This window comes from Silene latifolia, chromosome 11 (genome assembly GCF_048544455.1).
Source record: "Silene latifolia isolate original U9 population chromosome 11, ASM4854445v1, whole genome shotgun sequence".
Lineage (NCBI taxonomy): Eukaryota > Viridiplantae > Streptophyta > Magnoliopsida > Caryophyllales > Caryophyllaceae > Silene > Silene latifolia.
In genome coordinates, this window is record NC_133536.1 from 85,751,566 (window position 1) to 85,769,421 (window position 17,856).

The 17,856-nt window shown below is 41.3% G+C and overlaps 1 long non-coding RNA gene and 1 other non-coding gene across 3 annotated transcripts; one reads left to right on the forward strand and one right to left on the reverse strand.

The window, feature by feature from the left end:
• Window positions 1-1,047: 1,047 nt before the first annotated feature.
• On the forward strand, window positions 1,048-12,223 carry LOC141611781 (uncharacterized). Of its 2 annotated transcripts, XR_012528735.1 has the most exons (3): window positions 1,288-1,613; window positions 10,581-10,646; window positions 10,732-10,779. It is a non-coding gene; the product is annotated as an uncharacterized LOC141611781 (long non-coding RNA). The 2 variants fall into 2 exon arrangements; XR_012528734.1 differs by lacking the exons at window positions 10,581-10,646; window positions 10,732-10,779 and adding an exon at window positions 12,050-12,223 and having other exon boundaries at window positions 1,048-1,613.
• A 4,458-nt stretch (window positions 12,224-16,681) lies between these two features.
• LOC141615736 (small nucleolar RNA R71) lies at window positions 16,682-16,788 on the reverse strand. Its single transcript, XR_012530139.1, has one exon. It is a non-coding gene; the product is annotated as a small nucleolar RNA R71 (small nucleolar RNA).
• Between the last annotated feature and the right edge of the window lie 1,068 nt (window positions 16,789-17,856).

Below are 17,856 nucleotides of genomic sequence, written 5' to 3' on the forward strand. Positions count from 1 at the left end.
GGCGCAGATTCTTTCGCGTCCTTTCTCTTCGTCTCGTCTCACGGAAATCCGCAAAAAAAAAAGGTTTAAAAGACGGTTTTAGAAATCGGTTTTAATGGTGTTTTCGACATAAATCTTACAATGGTGATACGATAAAATAAATAACAATAAATAAAAAGAGAGATTTACACCCTCAGACTTACATGTTGACGGAACGAGAAGAACTAAGAAAATCGATTAGTGATGCTCGACGCGAATGCAAGGAAAGAGTGCCCTCGAAAGAGGAAAACGATTTAACAAGTTGATTAATTAGGTTGATTGAGTGTAGTGGTCAAATTGGTCGGTCATGCAACGGAGAGGTGGTACCGGAAGGATCCGAGCTTACGTGGTCGAATGTTCAAGCACGTAGGCGCCAATTAGTAAGAACAAAGTCTAGAATGCAAAGGGAGAAGAGAAGGGCGGACACTCGCGTGAGAAATATGAGGAACGAAAGCTCCTATTTATACTAATCACACGGAGGAATAGGGTTTCAGAGACTCTTTGGAAGTGAATCTCGGAAAGATATAAAAAAGATACGTAAATCATGCAAAGAAGGGCTTGGGAAGAGGCGCAGCAGCCCACATCGTCTCTTGGAAGAGGCGCAAAGACTGCGTTGTCTATTCCCGTGAGGTTTCCTCTGTTTAAGAAAGATTTCCGTGTTTAAGTTATGGTAGGACGGATTTAATTCGATTATCTTTTGAATATTACGGGATATTATTTGCCAAAAGATAAAATTTGAGAAATATGGAATAGAATTATCCCGGAACATTCCGTAACATTTCGACTCGGGATTTAACAAACTATCGAGAAAATGGAGACGGTTTTTGACCGGACTCGAATGTACTCTAATTATCGCCAAAACGACCAGATCGGACGTAGATGACAACTAAGAGGTTGACATTAATTTTTGAGCAATCACTTGACGATAATCTTACGAACTGTCACTAATCGTTCCGCGAATCAAACATGCGGCCCAATCATCACCGGGTGGTTTGCGAGGGGTGCAGAAACGAGGTGTCTACAAGTTATATTACAATACAAATCTCCATCAAAATGGTTATTTCCTTAGAGTTGTCCTCAATGTAGTGCGGTGAGGATAGGCTGGACGTAGTCTAAGCTGGATGAGCTGATGCTTTGTAATACCCCAAATATTTTAAATACTCATTTTGATTTTTTATTTTCCTTAAGATTTTTCAGAAATAATTTTAAATGTTCATTGAAAAAAAAAAAGAAAAAAAAAAAAGATTTCATGTTGGTTGGTTGTAGGTCGGTTCCTTTTGTTTGCTATTACTAGCTTTAACACTTATCACTTTGGAATCCTAAGAGATGTCAAACTCCCTTTTATTTACTACACCAATTTTTTTTTGGTTATACCTCCATCCTTGATTATTTTCACCACTATTAATCTATTACAAACTCATGGGCCGGGTAATCTGCTTAATCTTATCACATGAGATCCTCACATGTCGTTCTTCGTCGGCCATGCTTTCCTTTGTTGGGTTGTCTCTAGAATCAGCACCATCTACCTCCTTTATTTTTAAGTTCGTATTTGGTACATTTGCAAACGAGTATTTGGATTAATTTCTTAATTAAAGGTAGTACGATTCTTCCGATCTTATTAATTATTATATATTGTTTGGGGTTAATTGATTATGTGCTGATTGTTTGTATTCATCAAGTACGATGATCAAGGTGACTGTTTATGACAATTATTTGTAGTAATTGTGATAATTAATTTTATCAGTAGTTATAATATTGTGTTTTCTATACTGCTATTATAATAGGTGAGATGAGATAAAGATTGTATGTTGATTAGGTTTTAAGAAAAGGCTACTGGGTTTGATCTACTTTATAAGCTAGTTTGTATTGGAGACGGGCTGTTGCGTAAACCCCTGAAAATCAGATAGTTTGCTCATCATAATGGAGAATCTTGTACACACCATGATCATAAATAAAGTAGACGAGAGTTAGAATTTATCAGCCACTTCAAGTATTATGTTGTTATATGCAGCAGTGGTTATTTGTTTAATATTGATGGAGATTTAAGATGTTATTTGATTTTAGCCATGTACGACAATTGGATTTGGTAACTTGAGCAATGAATATTTCGTGGATTGTTTCGATAGTTTGTTCGATTTGTCGATTCCTTTGACCTTGACTTGAATATGTATTTTCGGTGAGATGGATAAGTCTAGAATCAGATGGCTCGAGAGTGGGGCTTAAGTGACAAAATCAATACTCTATTCTTAAGTAATTAAGAAAGTGTAGCTAATAACACTAAGAGATTCCATAAACTTATTATAGTTGGCCTGGTGGAGTACTTGAATTATAGCAAGGACTATTGTATGAGATATGGACATAAAATGTAGAGTTAGACTCCTAATGTGGTTGACATCTAAGCTAAGTCTTGACATTGTGTCTTATAACAAGTTATCGTAATGTTCTCATATTGTGTCATTTTGTCAACTTTGACTCGTGGGTGAGGGGAGTTATTTAACCCGAAGTTTGAGTAGTTCTCAAAAAAAGGATATTTGATGATACGAATATTGATATTAAGATTGGTATTGAGATATGGGGCTTTTTTTTACCATTTTGTTTTGAGGTCCATGTGTGACCATGGTATTACTATTGAGACGAGTTTTATGATTAAGACCTATATTGAGATTTAAATATTGTTTTGCGGCTTTAGCGTTAGTACACTTGAACGTCACTTGAACTCGATACGGTACTTGGTTCTCTTATGTGTATTAGTTAAATTAGCAGTAGTCATTTTTCTTTTGGTTATATTGTGCTTGTCAGAATGTAATGATGAATATTTAAAGTGTTGATTAAAGATTAATAAAAGGATAACCATAATACTATATACTCGTGATTTTGTAGCTATGAAATTGCTAGTAGTGTTCTTGTTGGATCATGATATCATAGGGAGAGTAGCACTTTGCTTTTACAATGAGAGATCAAAAAATTGTTATTTGAACCTTGAGCTACAAGGTTATGTCTATTAAGAATGATAATATGAGTTGGTTTCGAGCCGTGATTATTTTAAGCGGGCTTTGTTATTTTCTTAAAAGAAATTATACTGTTTTTGTAATACTCCGTATTTATAAGTCTTGGGGTACTCTATCGAGTAGGCCTTACTCTGTCGAGTAAGGGTAAGTTGCGAAATAAAATAGTTTCTGACCTGTTGGGTACTCGATCGAGTAGCTGGGGCACTCGATCGAGTAAGGGGGGTACTCGATCGAGTACCTTGGGTACTCGATCGAGTGTCCGGTTTTACGGGGAGTTTTCTCGGGTTTTGTTAATTATGCGATTAAGGTATTTAAGCTTCGTCGTCGTTATTCTAAATCACTTTTACAAAACCTAAATTACTGTTTAAGAGAGAAAGCAAACAAGTTCATCTTCTTAATCGCATTCTTACCAATTCCCGGAGTTCAGACGGTCGGTTCTTGTCGTTGATTATATCGTTGAGTTCCTGGCGTCGAGGGTAAGATCTGTGTACCCTTTTTATTGCATTTCCTTTGATTTGGTTAAACCCTAATTTAGAGATTGGGGGTTTTATGTGTAGTATGTGATTTGGTAGCCTCTATGTGTTGTATGATAGGAGGAGGGTTCATAGAAGAGGCTTTTGACTCGGCGGTAGAGAGACCGTCGATTGTGTGCATACCGGGTAGGATTTCTACTCTCGTATTAGTCCCATAATGGGATATTGGTTGATGTGTTGTATTTGGTTGTTTGATATAATAATTGTATTGTGTTTGTGGTTGTGATCGTTGTTGATGGTTCGCGAGGCGTGGCCTCTACCGAGTGGGGTCACTTGCGGGAGTGGCTTCACGCCCTAGTTTCATATTCATGTGGAACCCGCCACGAAGGGATGTGCACATTAATGGACAAGGTTATCGCTCACTATGTGGAGCGGGGATTTGGTGGTAGTGCAGTGCGGTCCCCCATCGGTGGTCGGGTCCGGTGGACGATCAAGTATTGAGATGATGGGAATTAGTTGGTTGTGTGTGTGTGTGTGTGTGTGTTAAGGCATGTCTGTTTATCTTATCATTGTTGTTTATATTGATTGTGTGATTAATCGACCCGGTGTTGTTTTGTAAACTGCGGTGATCCATTCGGGGATGGTGAGCAGATATTGAGCGGTATTGAGATGAGCATCTTGGGATATTTGGGATGCCACGACATGATGATAGGAGTCTTCATTGTAGCTTTTAGTTTATTTACATTTCGATTAGAACAGTCGGTTTGAGAACATGTATCGTACTTTTGGTTTGGTTTTGAGGATTGTAACTATTCGTTAATCATTTATAATAAACGTTGTTTCTTCATTGTTGTTTGATTATCATTGCCTCGGGTAACAGAGATGGTAATGTCTTCATACCTGAGTGGTCCTGGTAAGGCACTTGGAGTATGGGGGTGTTACAAATGGTATCGAGCGACGATCTTGAAACTGTAACCAATGAACCTAATGAACATAGGGAGTCAATTAAAATGAACCGGGGTAAAAGTTGTAGGAGCTAATGCAAAGGCTTGGGAGACGTCCTAAAGTCGCAGGGTCGCCCTAGAACTTTGAACCAGGTCACATGGGGGAAGTGTTTGTCGAGTCGTATGTGTGTTTGGTTAACTTGTGTAAGAATGTGATGAAATGTGTTAATTGTTGGGTGTTGAAGTAGAAAGTTGAGCATGTGAAAGAAAATGGTGATATGTGGGAACTAGTTGATGAGATGATAACATGTTGGATGATTTACAATGTGGCATTCAATAACATGATGAAATGATCTCGTAGATAGTAGAAAAGATGCGTAGCATGTTTATTATGATATAATGTGGTTTATAAAGTTTAGCATGTTAGCATATGACGTAACATGCGGGTAGCTTTTATGAATTAGCATGACTCGATCGAGTGGGACTGACTCGATCAGGTGGGTTTTTGACGGTTTTGAGTTCAGAATCGAGTTTTGGGGCACTTGATCGAGTAACTAGGGGTACTCGATCGAGTAGCCTAGCCACTCGATCGAGTAGCCTAGCCACTCGGTCGAGTATGTAAGAGATCAGAAGGTCTGTTTGGGGTCTGATGTTTGGGTACTCGATCGAGTACGAGGGGCACTCGATCGAGTAGCCAGTTACTCGATCGAGTGTGTTTGGGAACTCGATCGAGTGGGTTCTGGGCAGCGTGTTTTCGTGTTTTGAGGTTTAGTACGTGTGTTTATGTTTACCCTTTCTTATATATAGCTTCAAGATGCCGCCAAGAAGCGCTTTGTATGTGAGAGCCGAGCTTATGACCATGGATGACATCGTTAAGATGTTAGAGCACCAGGATGCTCTTACTGAGACCCTAAAGAAAGTGAATGAGGATAAGAATAAGGATAAGGAGAAGGAGGTTGATCACTCAAAAATCAGCCTCTATATAGCGAGGTTTAACCCGAAAGAGTACAAGGGAGTTGGGGAGCCTAACCTTCTTGATAGTTGGCTGAGAGAGATGGAGAACATATTAGATTTGGTTCACTGTCCTGATGAGATGAGAGTGGAACAGTGCGTTCTATCCGAGGGAGGCGGTGGCAAGTGGTGGGATTCAGTGATGGTGAGTGCTAAGGAGATATATACAAACCAGGGCTTACCTGCTATACCTTGGGAGGAGTTTCGTAGGGCGGTGAGGAAGGAGTTTGTACTGGAACATGTAAGGAGTAAGTTGAGAGAAGAGTTTGATGGTTTTAAGATGACCGCCGAGATGTCCGTGGGCCGAGTACTACAGTCGTTCAATGAGAAGTCTAGGTATCTTTGAGGATATGGGTTTGAGTGAGGAGAATCGGCATTGAGGTTTGAGAGGGGTTGACCCCTAAGATTATGGATAAGTTACCCGTGGGAGTCCTTACTGATGTTAAGGAAGCTTATGAGAGGGCTGGGAGAGCTGAGAGGTTGGTGGAGATGGCTCAGGAGAGGTTAGGTGGTGAGAAGAGGAAGTCTGAGAGCGAGGGTGGTGGCAAATCGAATCACAAGAAAGGCAACCACAATCAGTCCAAGGGATTTTCTTCGGGTCCGGGTTCGATCTTGAAGCTTCCTTTGGGGGTGGCCGTGGAAGTGTGAGTAATAGTTGGGGAGTGACTGCTATAGTTTGTGGTGGTGTAGGCCACAAGAGACATGTGTGCACAAGTGCACCGAGATCTTTCCAGAGACTGCGCGAGCTTCGCGAGCAACAGTGCGGCGGGATCATGGCCAAACGGGGAAGTCGAGTTACCAGAGTGGAGGCAACCGCAACGGCGGTAATTCTTATCGAAACCACCGGCGAGCAACAACAACAATCAAGGGGTCGGGTGCTAAGCGACCACCTCAACCAAGATCTTGTCCGGGGAGGTGGACGGAAGACCGATGGCAAGTTATTCATGATGGAGAAGAAAGCGGTTTGCGGAAGATGCGCACGTTATCACCTACATTCCTTGTTAATGGTATTCCTACCTTTGTTTTGTTTGATTCGGGGGCTTCTCGGTCGTTTGTGTCTTGAGTCATGTCAAACAAGTTGGGTTTGAGAGTATATGAGTCGTTAGTGACCAAGTTTTCATACCTTCGGGTGAGTCCGTATCGTGTGGGAGATTGTTAGAGATGTATCTTTGATAGTTGGGCAAGTTGATTTCCTTGTAGACTTGCTAGAGTTTCCTTTTAACGGTTTTGAGATGATAGTCGGGATGGATTGGTTAGGAAAGTATAAAGCTAAGATAGACTGTCATCAAAAGAAAGTGTCTTTCAGAGGTCCTAAGGGTGTTAGTGTGTCTTATCGTGGATTTCTAGTCAAACCCAAAGTTAAGTTGATTGCAGCTGTTACCTTGAAGTCTTATCTGAGGAAGGGATGTCCTTTAATCTTGTGCCATGTGAGAGATGACCGGATAGAGAGTCCGACAGTTGATGAGATACCAGTGGTGGGAGAGTTTGCAGATGTTTTTCCAGAGGAGATTCCGGGGTTGCCACCGAAGAGGGAGATAGATTTCACCGTTGAGTTGAAGCCAGGGACGGGGCCAATCTCTAAGGCACCGTACCGTATGGGTCCTAAGGAGATGGAGAAGCTTAGGAAGCAGTTGGATGAGCTGATAGAGAAGGGATACATTAGACCAAGTGTATCGCCGTGGGGAGCACCAGTTCTTTTCGTGAAGAAGAAAGATGGGAGTTTGAGGTTGTGCATAGATTACAGGGAGCTGAACCGTGTGACGATAAAGAACAAGTATCCTTTGCCAAGGATAGATGACCTGTTTGATCAGTTGAGTGGTGCAACAGTCTTTTCTAAGATTGATTTGAGGTCGGGGTACCATCGGGTGAAGATTAGAGAGGTGGACATACCAAAGACTGACTTTCACGTCGAGGTGTGGCCATTATGAGTATGTGGTGATGCCGTTTGGGTTGTCTAATGCGCCGACAGTGTTTATGGATTTGATGAACAGAATCTTGACGTTCTTGGACCAAATTTGTAGTGGTGTTTATCGATGATATCTTAGTCTACTCTAAGACTAAGGAGGAGCATGAGGAGCATTTGAGGATCGTGTTGCAGACTTTGAGGGATCATGAGTTGTATGCTGTTTGTCCAAGTGTGAGTTCGGTTAGAGAAAGTTGCTTTTTGGGGCATGTGATCTCTAAAGATGGGGTAGCGTGGATCCGCGAAGATTGAGGTAGTGACAAAGTGGGAAGCACCAAAGAATGTTCTTTGAGGTTAGGAGTTTCTTGGGTTTATTTGGATATTACAGACGGTTCGTGAAAGATTTCTCCAAGATAGCTAGACCGATGACGGCGTTGATGAGGAAAGAGAACAGGTTTCGTTGGGATTAGAGTTGTGAGACGGCGTTCCAAACATTAAAGGAGCGTTTGACCACGGCTCTAGTCTTAGCATTACTGAAGGGAGCGAGAACTTTGAGGTTTATACGGATGCCTCGAAGAATGGGCTGGGATGTGTGTTGATGCAGAATGGTAAAGTGATTGCCTATGCTTCTAGGCAATTGAAGCCTTATGAGGAGAACTACCCTACTCATGATCTGGAGTTGGGTGCAGTGGTGTTTGCTCTCAAGATTTAGAGACATTACCTTTAGGGAGCAATCTTTAAGGTATTTTCTGATCACAAGAGTCTCAAGTACATCTTCACGCAGAAGGAGTTGAACATGAGACAGAGGAGGTGGATGGAGCGGATTGGCGATTATGACATGGAAATCATCTACCATGAAGGGAAGGCCAATGTTATTCTCGATGCTTTGAGTAGGAAGAGTGTACATTCTCGTATGCAGCTCATCCTTGATGAGGCCGAGGATGAGGTAGCGAGTTTTGGGATACGAGATGATGCGAAAGGAGATGCCATGGGTGATATGACAAAGATGACTTGAGTTTTATGATAATATTCGAGGTAAGCGGTGCTTTGGATCCTAAGATAGTTGAGTGGAGAGTGGAGTAGAGAAAGGGACAAGTGTCCGGTTTTTTATTCATACGAGATGGTAGTTTGAGGTTTGATGGTAGGTGGTGTGTTTTAATGATGAGGAGTTGAAAAAGACTATCATGATAGAGGCACATTGCACACCATATTCGGATTCATCCGGTGGAGACAAGCTATACAAGGATTTGAAGAAAACGTTTTGGTGGCCTGGATGAAGAAAGAGACAATTGAGTTTGTGTCCCGTTGTTTGACATGCCGAGAGAGTTAAAGGGGAACAGAGACGACCACAAGGTAAGATTCGGTCTTTAGAGGTACCGAGTGGAAGTGGGAATCCATTTCCATGGATTTCTTTGTGGGTTTGCCGAAGAGTCAACAAGGTAACAACATGATTTGGGTGATAGTGGATCGTCGACCAAGTCGCTCACTTTGTTCCAATGAAAGATACATGGACTAAGGCACAATTGGCTATGGCCTATCGAAAGAACGTGCTTAAGTTACATGGAGTCCCTAAGGACATAGTGTCCGATAGAGATGCGAGGTTTATATCAAGGTTTTGGAAGGAGTCGCAGGAATCGTTGGGAACAACTTTGAAGATGAGTACTGAGATTTCATCCCTGCGACAGACGGCAGACGAGAGAACAATCAAGACTCTTGAGGATATGTTGCGAGCTTGTGTGATGGATTTTGGTGGTAGCGGGGAGCAGAGGTTGGACTTGATAGAATTTTATTACAATAACAAACTATCACACCAAAGTATAGGTATGGCACCGTTTGAGGCTTTGTATGGGAGGAGATGTAGGAGTCCAATCTGTTGGGACGATAGTCTTTGGCAAAGTGGTTTTAGGACCGAGAGATGGTGCATGAGATGGTGGAACAGATTAAGATGATCGGGGAATGGATGAGAGCGGCTCGGGATCGACAAAAGAGTTATGCGAGATCTACATCACGGGACATAGAGTTTCAAATTGGGGGACAAGGTTCTTTTGAAAGTGTCTCCTATGTGCGGGGTTATGAGATTTGGGAAGAAAGGCAAGCTAAGTCAGAAGTTTATAGGGCCTTATGAGATCTTAGAGCGAGTTGGGGAAGTTGCTTATCGTCTGGCTTTACCAGCTGCGTTAGAGAGAGTGCATAATGTGTTTCATGTATCGCAGCTGCGGAAGTATGTGAGTGACCCGTCACATGTGTTAGAGGCAGAGAGCTTAGAGCTAGATGAGTCCTTATCATATCTTGAGGTGCCTAAGCAGATTCTAGACCGAAAGGTTAGAAAGACTAGGGGTGGTGAGACAGTTTTGCTTAAGATCCTTTGGTCTAACCACGAGACCGAGGAAGCTACATGGGAGCCGAAGGAAGCTATGAAAGAGCGTTACCCTTTCCTTTTGATCGGTATGTATGGTTACGGGGACGTAACCTTGTTTCTTTTAGGGGGTAGGAGATGATCGCGAGCAGTTTTTAAGAGTTTTATACCCCTTTTATATGTTGTGTCGGTATGGTTGTCGGGACGAGTTGGGTTAGTAACATGTTTTATGTGAATTTTGTTTTGGTTGTTGAGTCGGGAATGTTATGGGAGTACCTTTGTTTAGTAGTGGTTTGAACTTCGGGGACGAAGTTCCTTTTAAGGAGGGAAGACTGTAATACTCCGTATTTATAAGTCTTGGGGTACTCTATCGAGTAGGCCTTACTCTGTCGAGTAAGGGTAAGTTGCGAAATAAAATAGTTTCGACTGTTGGGTACTCGATCGAGAGTAGTGGGGCACTCGATCGAGTAAGGGGGTACTCGATCGAGTACCTTGGGTACTCGATCGAGTACCTTGGGTACTCGATCGAGTGTCCGGTTTTACGGGGAGTTTTCTCGGGTTTTGTTAATTATGCGATTAAGGTATTTAAGCTTCGTCGTCGTTATTCTAAATCACTTTTACAAAACCTAAATTACTGTTTAAGAGAGAAAGCAAACAAGTTCATCTTCTTAATCGCATTCTTAGCAATTCCCGGAGTTCAGACGGTCGGTTCTTGTCGTTGATTATATCGTGGAGTTCCTTGCGTCGAGGGTAAGATCTGTGTACCCTTTTTATTGCATTTCCTTTGATTTGGTTAAACCCTAATTTAGAGATTGGGGGTTTTATGTGTAGTATGTGATTTGGTAGCCTCTATGTGTTGTATGATAGGAGGAGGGTTCATAGAAGAGGCTTTTTGACTCAGCAGTAGAGACCGTCTGATTGTGTGCATACCAGGTAGGATTTCCTACTCAGTATTAGTCCCATAATGGGGTTTTATGTGTAGTATGTGATTTGGTAGCCTCTATGTGTTGTATGATAGGAGGAGGGTTCATAGAAGAGGCTTTTTGACTCAGCAGTAGAGACCGTCGATTGTGTGCATACCGGTAGGATTTTCTACTCGTATTAGTCCCATAATGGGATATTGGTTGATGTGTTGTATTTGGTTGTTTGATATAATAATTGTATTGTGTTTGTGGTTGTGATCGTTGTTGATGGTTCGCGAGGCGTGGCCTCTACCGAGTGGGGTCACTTGCGGGAGTGGCTTCACGCCTAGTTTCGCCTTCTGTGGAACCCGCCACAGAAGGGATGTGCACATTAATGGACAGGTTATCGCTCATTATGAGGAGCGGGGATTTGGTGGGTACGGTTGCGGTCCCCCACTTTGGCGGTGGTCCGGTGGGACGATCGTATTGAGATGATGGGAATTGGTTGGTTGTGTGCGTGTGTGTGATTAAGTCGCATCTGCATTTATCTTATCATTGTTGTTTATATTGATTGTGTGATTAGTATCGACCCGGTGTTGTTTTGTAAACTGCGGTGATCCATTCGGGATGATGAGCGAGATATTGAGCGGTATTGAGATGAGTCTTGGGATAGCCTGGGATGCCACGACATGATGACAGGAGTCTTCCATTTGTAGCTTTTAGTTTATTTACATTTCGATTAGAACGATCGGTTTGAGAACATGTATCGTACTTTTGGTTTGGTTTTGAGGATTGTAACTATTCGTTAATCATTTATAATAAACGTTGTTTCTTCATTGTTGTTTGATTATTATTGCCTCGGGTAACCGAGATGGTAATGTCTTCATACCTGAGTGGTCCTGGTAAGGCACTTGGAGTATGGGGGTGTTACAGTTTTCTTTATAAAAATGCCGAGAATTATAGTTTGGCTCATAACCCGCAGTGGCGAGCCGGGCATATAAAAATGCCGAGGAAGATTAAAGTTTGGTTCATAACCCGCAGTGGCGAGCCGGGCATATAAAAATGCCGAGGAAGATTAAAGTTTGGTTCATAACCCGTAGTGGCGAGCCGGGCATATAAAAGTGTCTTTACTAGTCCTATAAGGTATAGTGAATCCTACGACAGCCAGTCATTATATATTCATATACTCTTGACTTGACCAGTCTTGTTTACCTGTTAGTCTCGAGGAGGTACTTGAATTGTCTTCTCTTCTGACCAACCATTTTGTAGAGACAAAGTTAATTCATTTGTTTTATCATTGGAAATATAAAACTAAAAATTCTCGTTTTCTGTTCTATTAGTTCTAATGTTTAAATTTCCATGAGGTAGTGTAGTGTTAGAGAGCTCGTGTTTGTCTCATTTGGGCTACCTATCATGGCGATGGTTTATTTTCAGGTCTTGTGATGCCGCTCAAAAGATTTTCAAGTCACAGCTTTTGATTAAAGACTTTATAGAAGTTTTATTTCATTTTGTATAAAGAAAATGTAATTTGTAATGAGAGACTTTGTATTTAATTGTGATATCCCCGTATTTTAGCAAAATTTAATGAAAAATGTAATTTATAAATTAGCTTAAAAGTTGGGGGTGTTACATGCTTGGAGATATATTATGTTGGAGGGGAAACTCCTCCATCTTAGTCACCGAGCAGCATATTGTCCAGGAAGACATTTGATTACTCCATGGCTTAGTTAGAAGAGGGGAACGCTATGAATTTGTGATTAAAGAAAAAAATAGGCAATTGATCTAACGATTCTGATAGAATTTTTAAAGACCAACTTGTTTGATGGTGCCATTTGGTGGGAGTAATTCTTCATTTTACCATCAAAGGGTGATTTTCGATTTTACCTAAAAATATTACTTCCTCCACACACGGCACACCTATTTCACCCCATTTTAATAAAATACTCCTCACATATATTAGAGAAATGGGGTGAAAACTTATGTGCGGAGGGAGTAGGATTCTGAACTTGTCTAATACTTTTCTTTTCCTTCTGGCATTTCAAATTGCTTTTTCTGCGGAGATCTTGGATGGGTTTGACGTACAAAGAACAAGTGGCTTAAGTGACACTCTTCATCGTTATGGTTTTCTCACACTGGCAATCGCTGACCAATATCAGCTGGATTCATCTTTAGCTAATTGTCATGCCGCTGTTCACTGCCTCGAGTACAACAAATTCATAAATAAGTGTAATGAAGTTGATAAGATGACTGTTAGTGATCTCTTTGCCACCCAACTCATGCAGGGGGCTAGTGCAAGTGTTCGCACTAATGTTGGGAGAACGGAAGAATTTTCTATTACCATCGGGGTGCATCAAGGTTCCGCACTTAGTCCTTTTCTCTTTGCTATAGTTATGGATGAGTTGACAAGGGATATTCAGGACGACATCCCTTGGTGTATGATGTTTGCTGATGATATTGTGTTGATTGATGAGACAAAAGAGGGGGTGGAGAGAAAGTTGGAATTGTGGAGGCAGACTTTAGAGACTCGTGGGTTCAGGCTGAACAGGAGTAAGACTGAGTAAGGTGGCGGGGTTGAGATCGACAGAGGCGGGGAGTATTATTTTCGATGGGAATGTTGTTGAGGGTTCAGATTTCTTCAGATATCTAGGATTTATTATTCAAAAAGATGGGGAGTTAGACGGAGATGTGGCTCACAGAATTAAAGCGGGATGGTTGAAATGGAAGAGTGCTTCAGGGTTTCTATGCGATAAAGATATGCACCAAAGATTAAAGGGAAAATTTTATCGCACGGCAATTAGGCCTGCCCTACTTTACGGCTCCGAGTGTTGGGTCGTGAAACATTGTCACATTCAAAAGATGAGTGTGGCGGAGATGCGCATGTTGAGGTGGATGTGCGGACATACAAGGAAAGATCGGTTAAGGAATGAGGTTATTAGGGAAAAGGTAAAAGTGGCGCCAATAGAGGACAAGATGATGGAAAACCGACTAAGATGGTTTGGCCACGTGAGAAGGAGACCTATGGACGCACCAGTTAGGAGGCTGGAGACTTGGAGAACAGAAAAGGTCCCTAGAGGCAGAGGAAGACCGAGACAGACATGGTTGAGAGTGATAGAGGACGATATGAGAGTTCTGGGGCTTGAGGAGAGTATGGTGACGGAGAGGGCACAATGGAGGGAAATGATACATGTGGATTTTTAGTATTTGATGTTTTTTGACAGATTTAGTGTTTTTTTATTTATTTAATTTAAAGAAATTAATTTATTTATTTTTCTCTCCTTTACTTCACACTTTTTCAACAACCACTTTCTTATAGATTTTACCTGGTTCATTCCGGATCCTTAACTCTATTTCGGTTTTTAAATATCGTTTTAATCTTTTCTCTCGATTTAAATTTTAAATTTTTATAAAAGAAAGACGGAATTCGATTTTAAAACCCCTAAGTTCACCTTGACTTTCCATTACATTTTCGTTCTTCCTTTTTGTTTTTCATCTTCCCTTTTTCTATTCGCATTTTGAGGCGTGCGTTCACCCATGGACGGTTCGAAATGATGATTCATGTCAGCCGACCCCAAATCATTTTGGGATTAAGGCTCTAATGATGTTGTTGTTGTTGTTGTTCAATACATGTTCCTCAAGTTACTGAGGAAGTTGTTGTTGCTGTCTTGGATTGTTATCCGACGATTTACTCTCTGGCTTTAGCATATGCATCTTTGGTAAATCTCTAGATATGATCCTTATTGTCCTGGTTATGATTATGAACCTGTTTCTTCGATATCAAACAGATAGCATGTTGATAGGCTATTGCACACCTATGCAAAGATAATATTTATATCCTAAACAACAAATGAATGTAGTACTTAGGGGTCGAACCCAAAGGAGACGGAAGTTATTAATTAATTGTTATGGATTGAATTTTACCTTGGTAGATTATCGATTGATTGATTGGGTTGAGTGATAAAACAATAATAAATAAAATGTCTAGGGAGGTCGGGTCACACATGTCAATTACGTAAATATATGATTATGTTAAACTCGGTAATAACAATATTGTCAATTGTTTAGTCTTAAAGACACCCACCTTACGATATTAGTTTTTGAAAGAACGCGCTGCCGGCAGAGGAGGCCCACCGGCAGGGGATTACCCAACCTTCATTTTTCTCAGTTTTTGAAAGAACGCGCTGCCGGCAGAGGAGGCCGGCAGCCGGCCCGCCGGCACAGGAACACCACGCAAATGGGCTTTTCCACTCTTTCCTCCCTTAATTCAATGATAGCCTATAAATACCCCCTCCTTAAACCCTTTTGCACATAACCCTAGATCTGAAAAACATTCCTTATTTATTGTAATACCTCCTTAATCAAGCACTAATCTTTCAATAATTATTATTAATATTTAGCAAGAATTAGTTAGTTCTAGTAATAGTCAATTGTTTACACTTGTTTGTTGAAGTTTGTATTGGGGATTTTGAAGGGTTTTCCTTCCTATTAATCAATCAAGCTTCCATCTTTTCTTTTGTTGGTATAATTTCTCTCCTTTCTTTTACTTGTTTATCATTTGTTTACATTTTCCTTGTCTTTTGATTTCGTTGCAACCTTCATTATGTCTCCTCCTTGTGTTGTTTGCTTTTCCTCTCTATTTAGCATAATTTACCTTAACATGAGTGAGTAGATCCCTTCTAGGGTTTAGGGTGATTCTTTATGGGATTTATGGGCATGATTCTTTGAATATTTTGGTCTTTGGTGAAATTGTTTAACTTTCCTATTCATTGCACTCAAGGTGTTTGTTGATTTGCTCAAGTGAAAGCTTTTGCCTTTCTTCCATTATTGCTTAATTCTCCTTTGAAATGAAAATTTTTGGGAGTCTTGATGTATGTTAGGAGAGGAGGGCTACTTAATGAAAATTAGTAGCCATCCTTAAGATACCCAAGACATTGGTTCTTCATCTTAGGTTAATCTCTCACCATTGACCCTTTTTTATCTTCATGTTTGCCCCTAGACCATATTGATGACCCCGAAAGCCCTAGCTTTTAATTAACCGTATTCATTATCATCATCTTGTTTGTCTTTTGCTCTAGTGATTATAACCAAAACCTTTTCTTTTGATTTTGATTAAACTTGACTCTTAATCGAACTTTGTAGCAACCCCCGCCGTCCTTGAGTTCGACCCCGACTAAATACTACGCTTTTTTTTTCGGGCTTTATAAATTGTTTTGGTATAGGAAGTAGACGACAAATTTCCTACTTATCAAGTGGCGCCGTTGCCGGGGATGGCGTTAGGTTATGCTTAGTTTCATTTAGAGTCTTTGCTTTAATCTTGTCTAAATTGTCATTTTGCTTTAGTAGTTGATTGTTGTTTGTAGAGTGTGTGTGATTTTTGCATTTCCCTAGTGTGTAAAAACACTAGGAGACTTACGATTTGTCAAGTGTATGCCTAGAAGGAATCACCAAGCTCTCCTATTCAACTCCGACCCCGAAAGGCTTTTTAGAACCTTGAGGACTAGGACTCTTGAAAGAGTGAGGAATAATTCCACCCAAGCAAACATTGATCAACCAAACTCACACATCCCACAAAATTTTGATACAACAACTACGATTCAACCAAATACCACAATTGAGACTTTAGTAGAGAACCCCTTTCATAACTTCCTTAATTACAATAGTCCACCTCAAACACCACCACATCAAGAACCGAACCACCCACCACAAATGGCTCTTAGAGATCACAACCGGCCTAACCATAATGATTCATGTAATCCCATCAACTTTGGCACTTTGGCCCCAAACAATTTTGAAATGCACCCCGCCCAAGTCGGGTTAGTTGAGAAGGACTTGTTTGGAGGTCATCTTGAAGAGGATGCCCATGCTCATCTCCGGAAGTTTAAGAGGAAAGTATCAATGATGAAGAAGAATGGGGTGTCCGAAGACACCTTGAGAATGATGTTATTTCCGTTTTCATTGACGGGCAAAGCGGACCGGTGGTTGAACATTCACCCACCGGATACTTTCACTACTTGGGATGACTTAGCCCAAGCATTTATGGCCAAGTACTACCCTTCCTCAAAGACCGCGATGCTCCGCAACGAGATCCATACGTTCCAACAAGAGGATGGGGAGTCCTTAGGTGAGGCTTGGGACCGTTATCAAGATTTGATAGCAAGTTGCCCCCACCATGGAATACCGGAATGGTACATTACTCAAACATTCTTCCAAACTCTACTACCAAGAACTAAGGAGATGGTAAATGCCTCCATGGGGAGGTTTTGACCACTTGAATGATGAAGAGGGCACGGCATTGATCAAAAAAATGGTAGACTCGGAGGCAAACTATGGTTCTAGAGGGAACATGCTACGAAGGAACGGGAAATATCCTAAGGAAAATGCCTCCAACTCCGAAACAAATGCCAAGCTCGACTTGCTCACAAAGCAATTTGAGAAGTTTTCAAAGAATCAAGTGAACCAAGCCGCGACCTCATATGGGCCACCCATGGAAGAAGTTGCTCAAGTCGCGAGTTGTGAACTTTGTGGAGGAAGTGGTCATACATATGACTTGTGTGGCAACAATTACAATGGTGCCTATGAAGAGAATGCCCAAGAAGTGAACGCTTTTCAAAGTTACAACAACAATCCTAGACCACCAAGGCCTCCTTACAACAACCCAAACACCTACAATCCAAATACCAATTTCTACCACCCCGGGTTAAGGAACCACCCCAACTTTAGTTACAAAAGCACCAATGTTCAAAACCCCCAACATCTCCAACCACAAACCCAAACCAATCCACCCGGTTTTGCTCAACCAAGGGGAATTCTCCCAAACCCAAGAAATAATTTTGGAAATCAAAACCAATGGTCAAGCAACAATCCACCCCAAAACTATGGCAACCAACAACAAGGGCACCAAGAGTTTGGAGGAAACCAAAGCAACCAAGGGTTTTACCAAGGGAATCAAGTAAATCAAGCGAATCAAGGATTTGGGCAAGGGTATGCTCAAGGGTCTCAAGAACAAGGTCAAGGATCGAATTTCAACAACTATGGTCCGAGAGGTAACCTCCAGGTGGGGCAAAACAACAACCAAGGTCCCAATGCTAGATATGACTATGGGTTCCCTTTACCCATAGCCAACCAACCTCATCAAGAACCCCAAGGTGAGCTCTCTCAAGTGGAGCTTTTGAAGATGATTAAGAATATGCAACTTCAACATAGCCAAGAGATAGCTAACTTTGCAAAAGCTACTCAACAAGAAC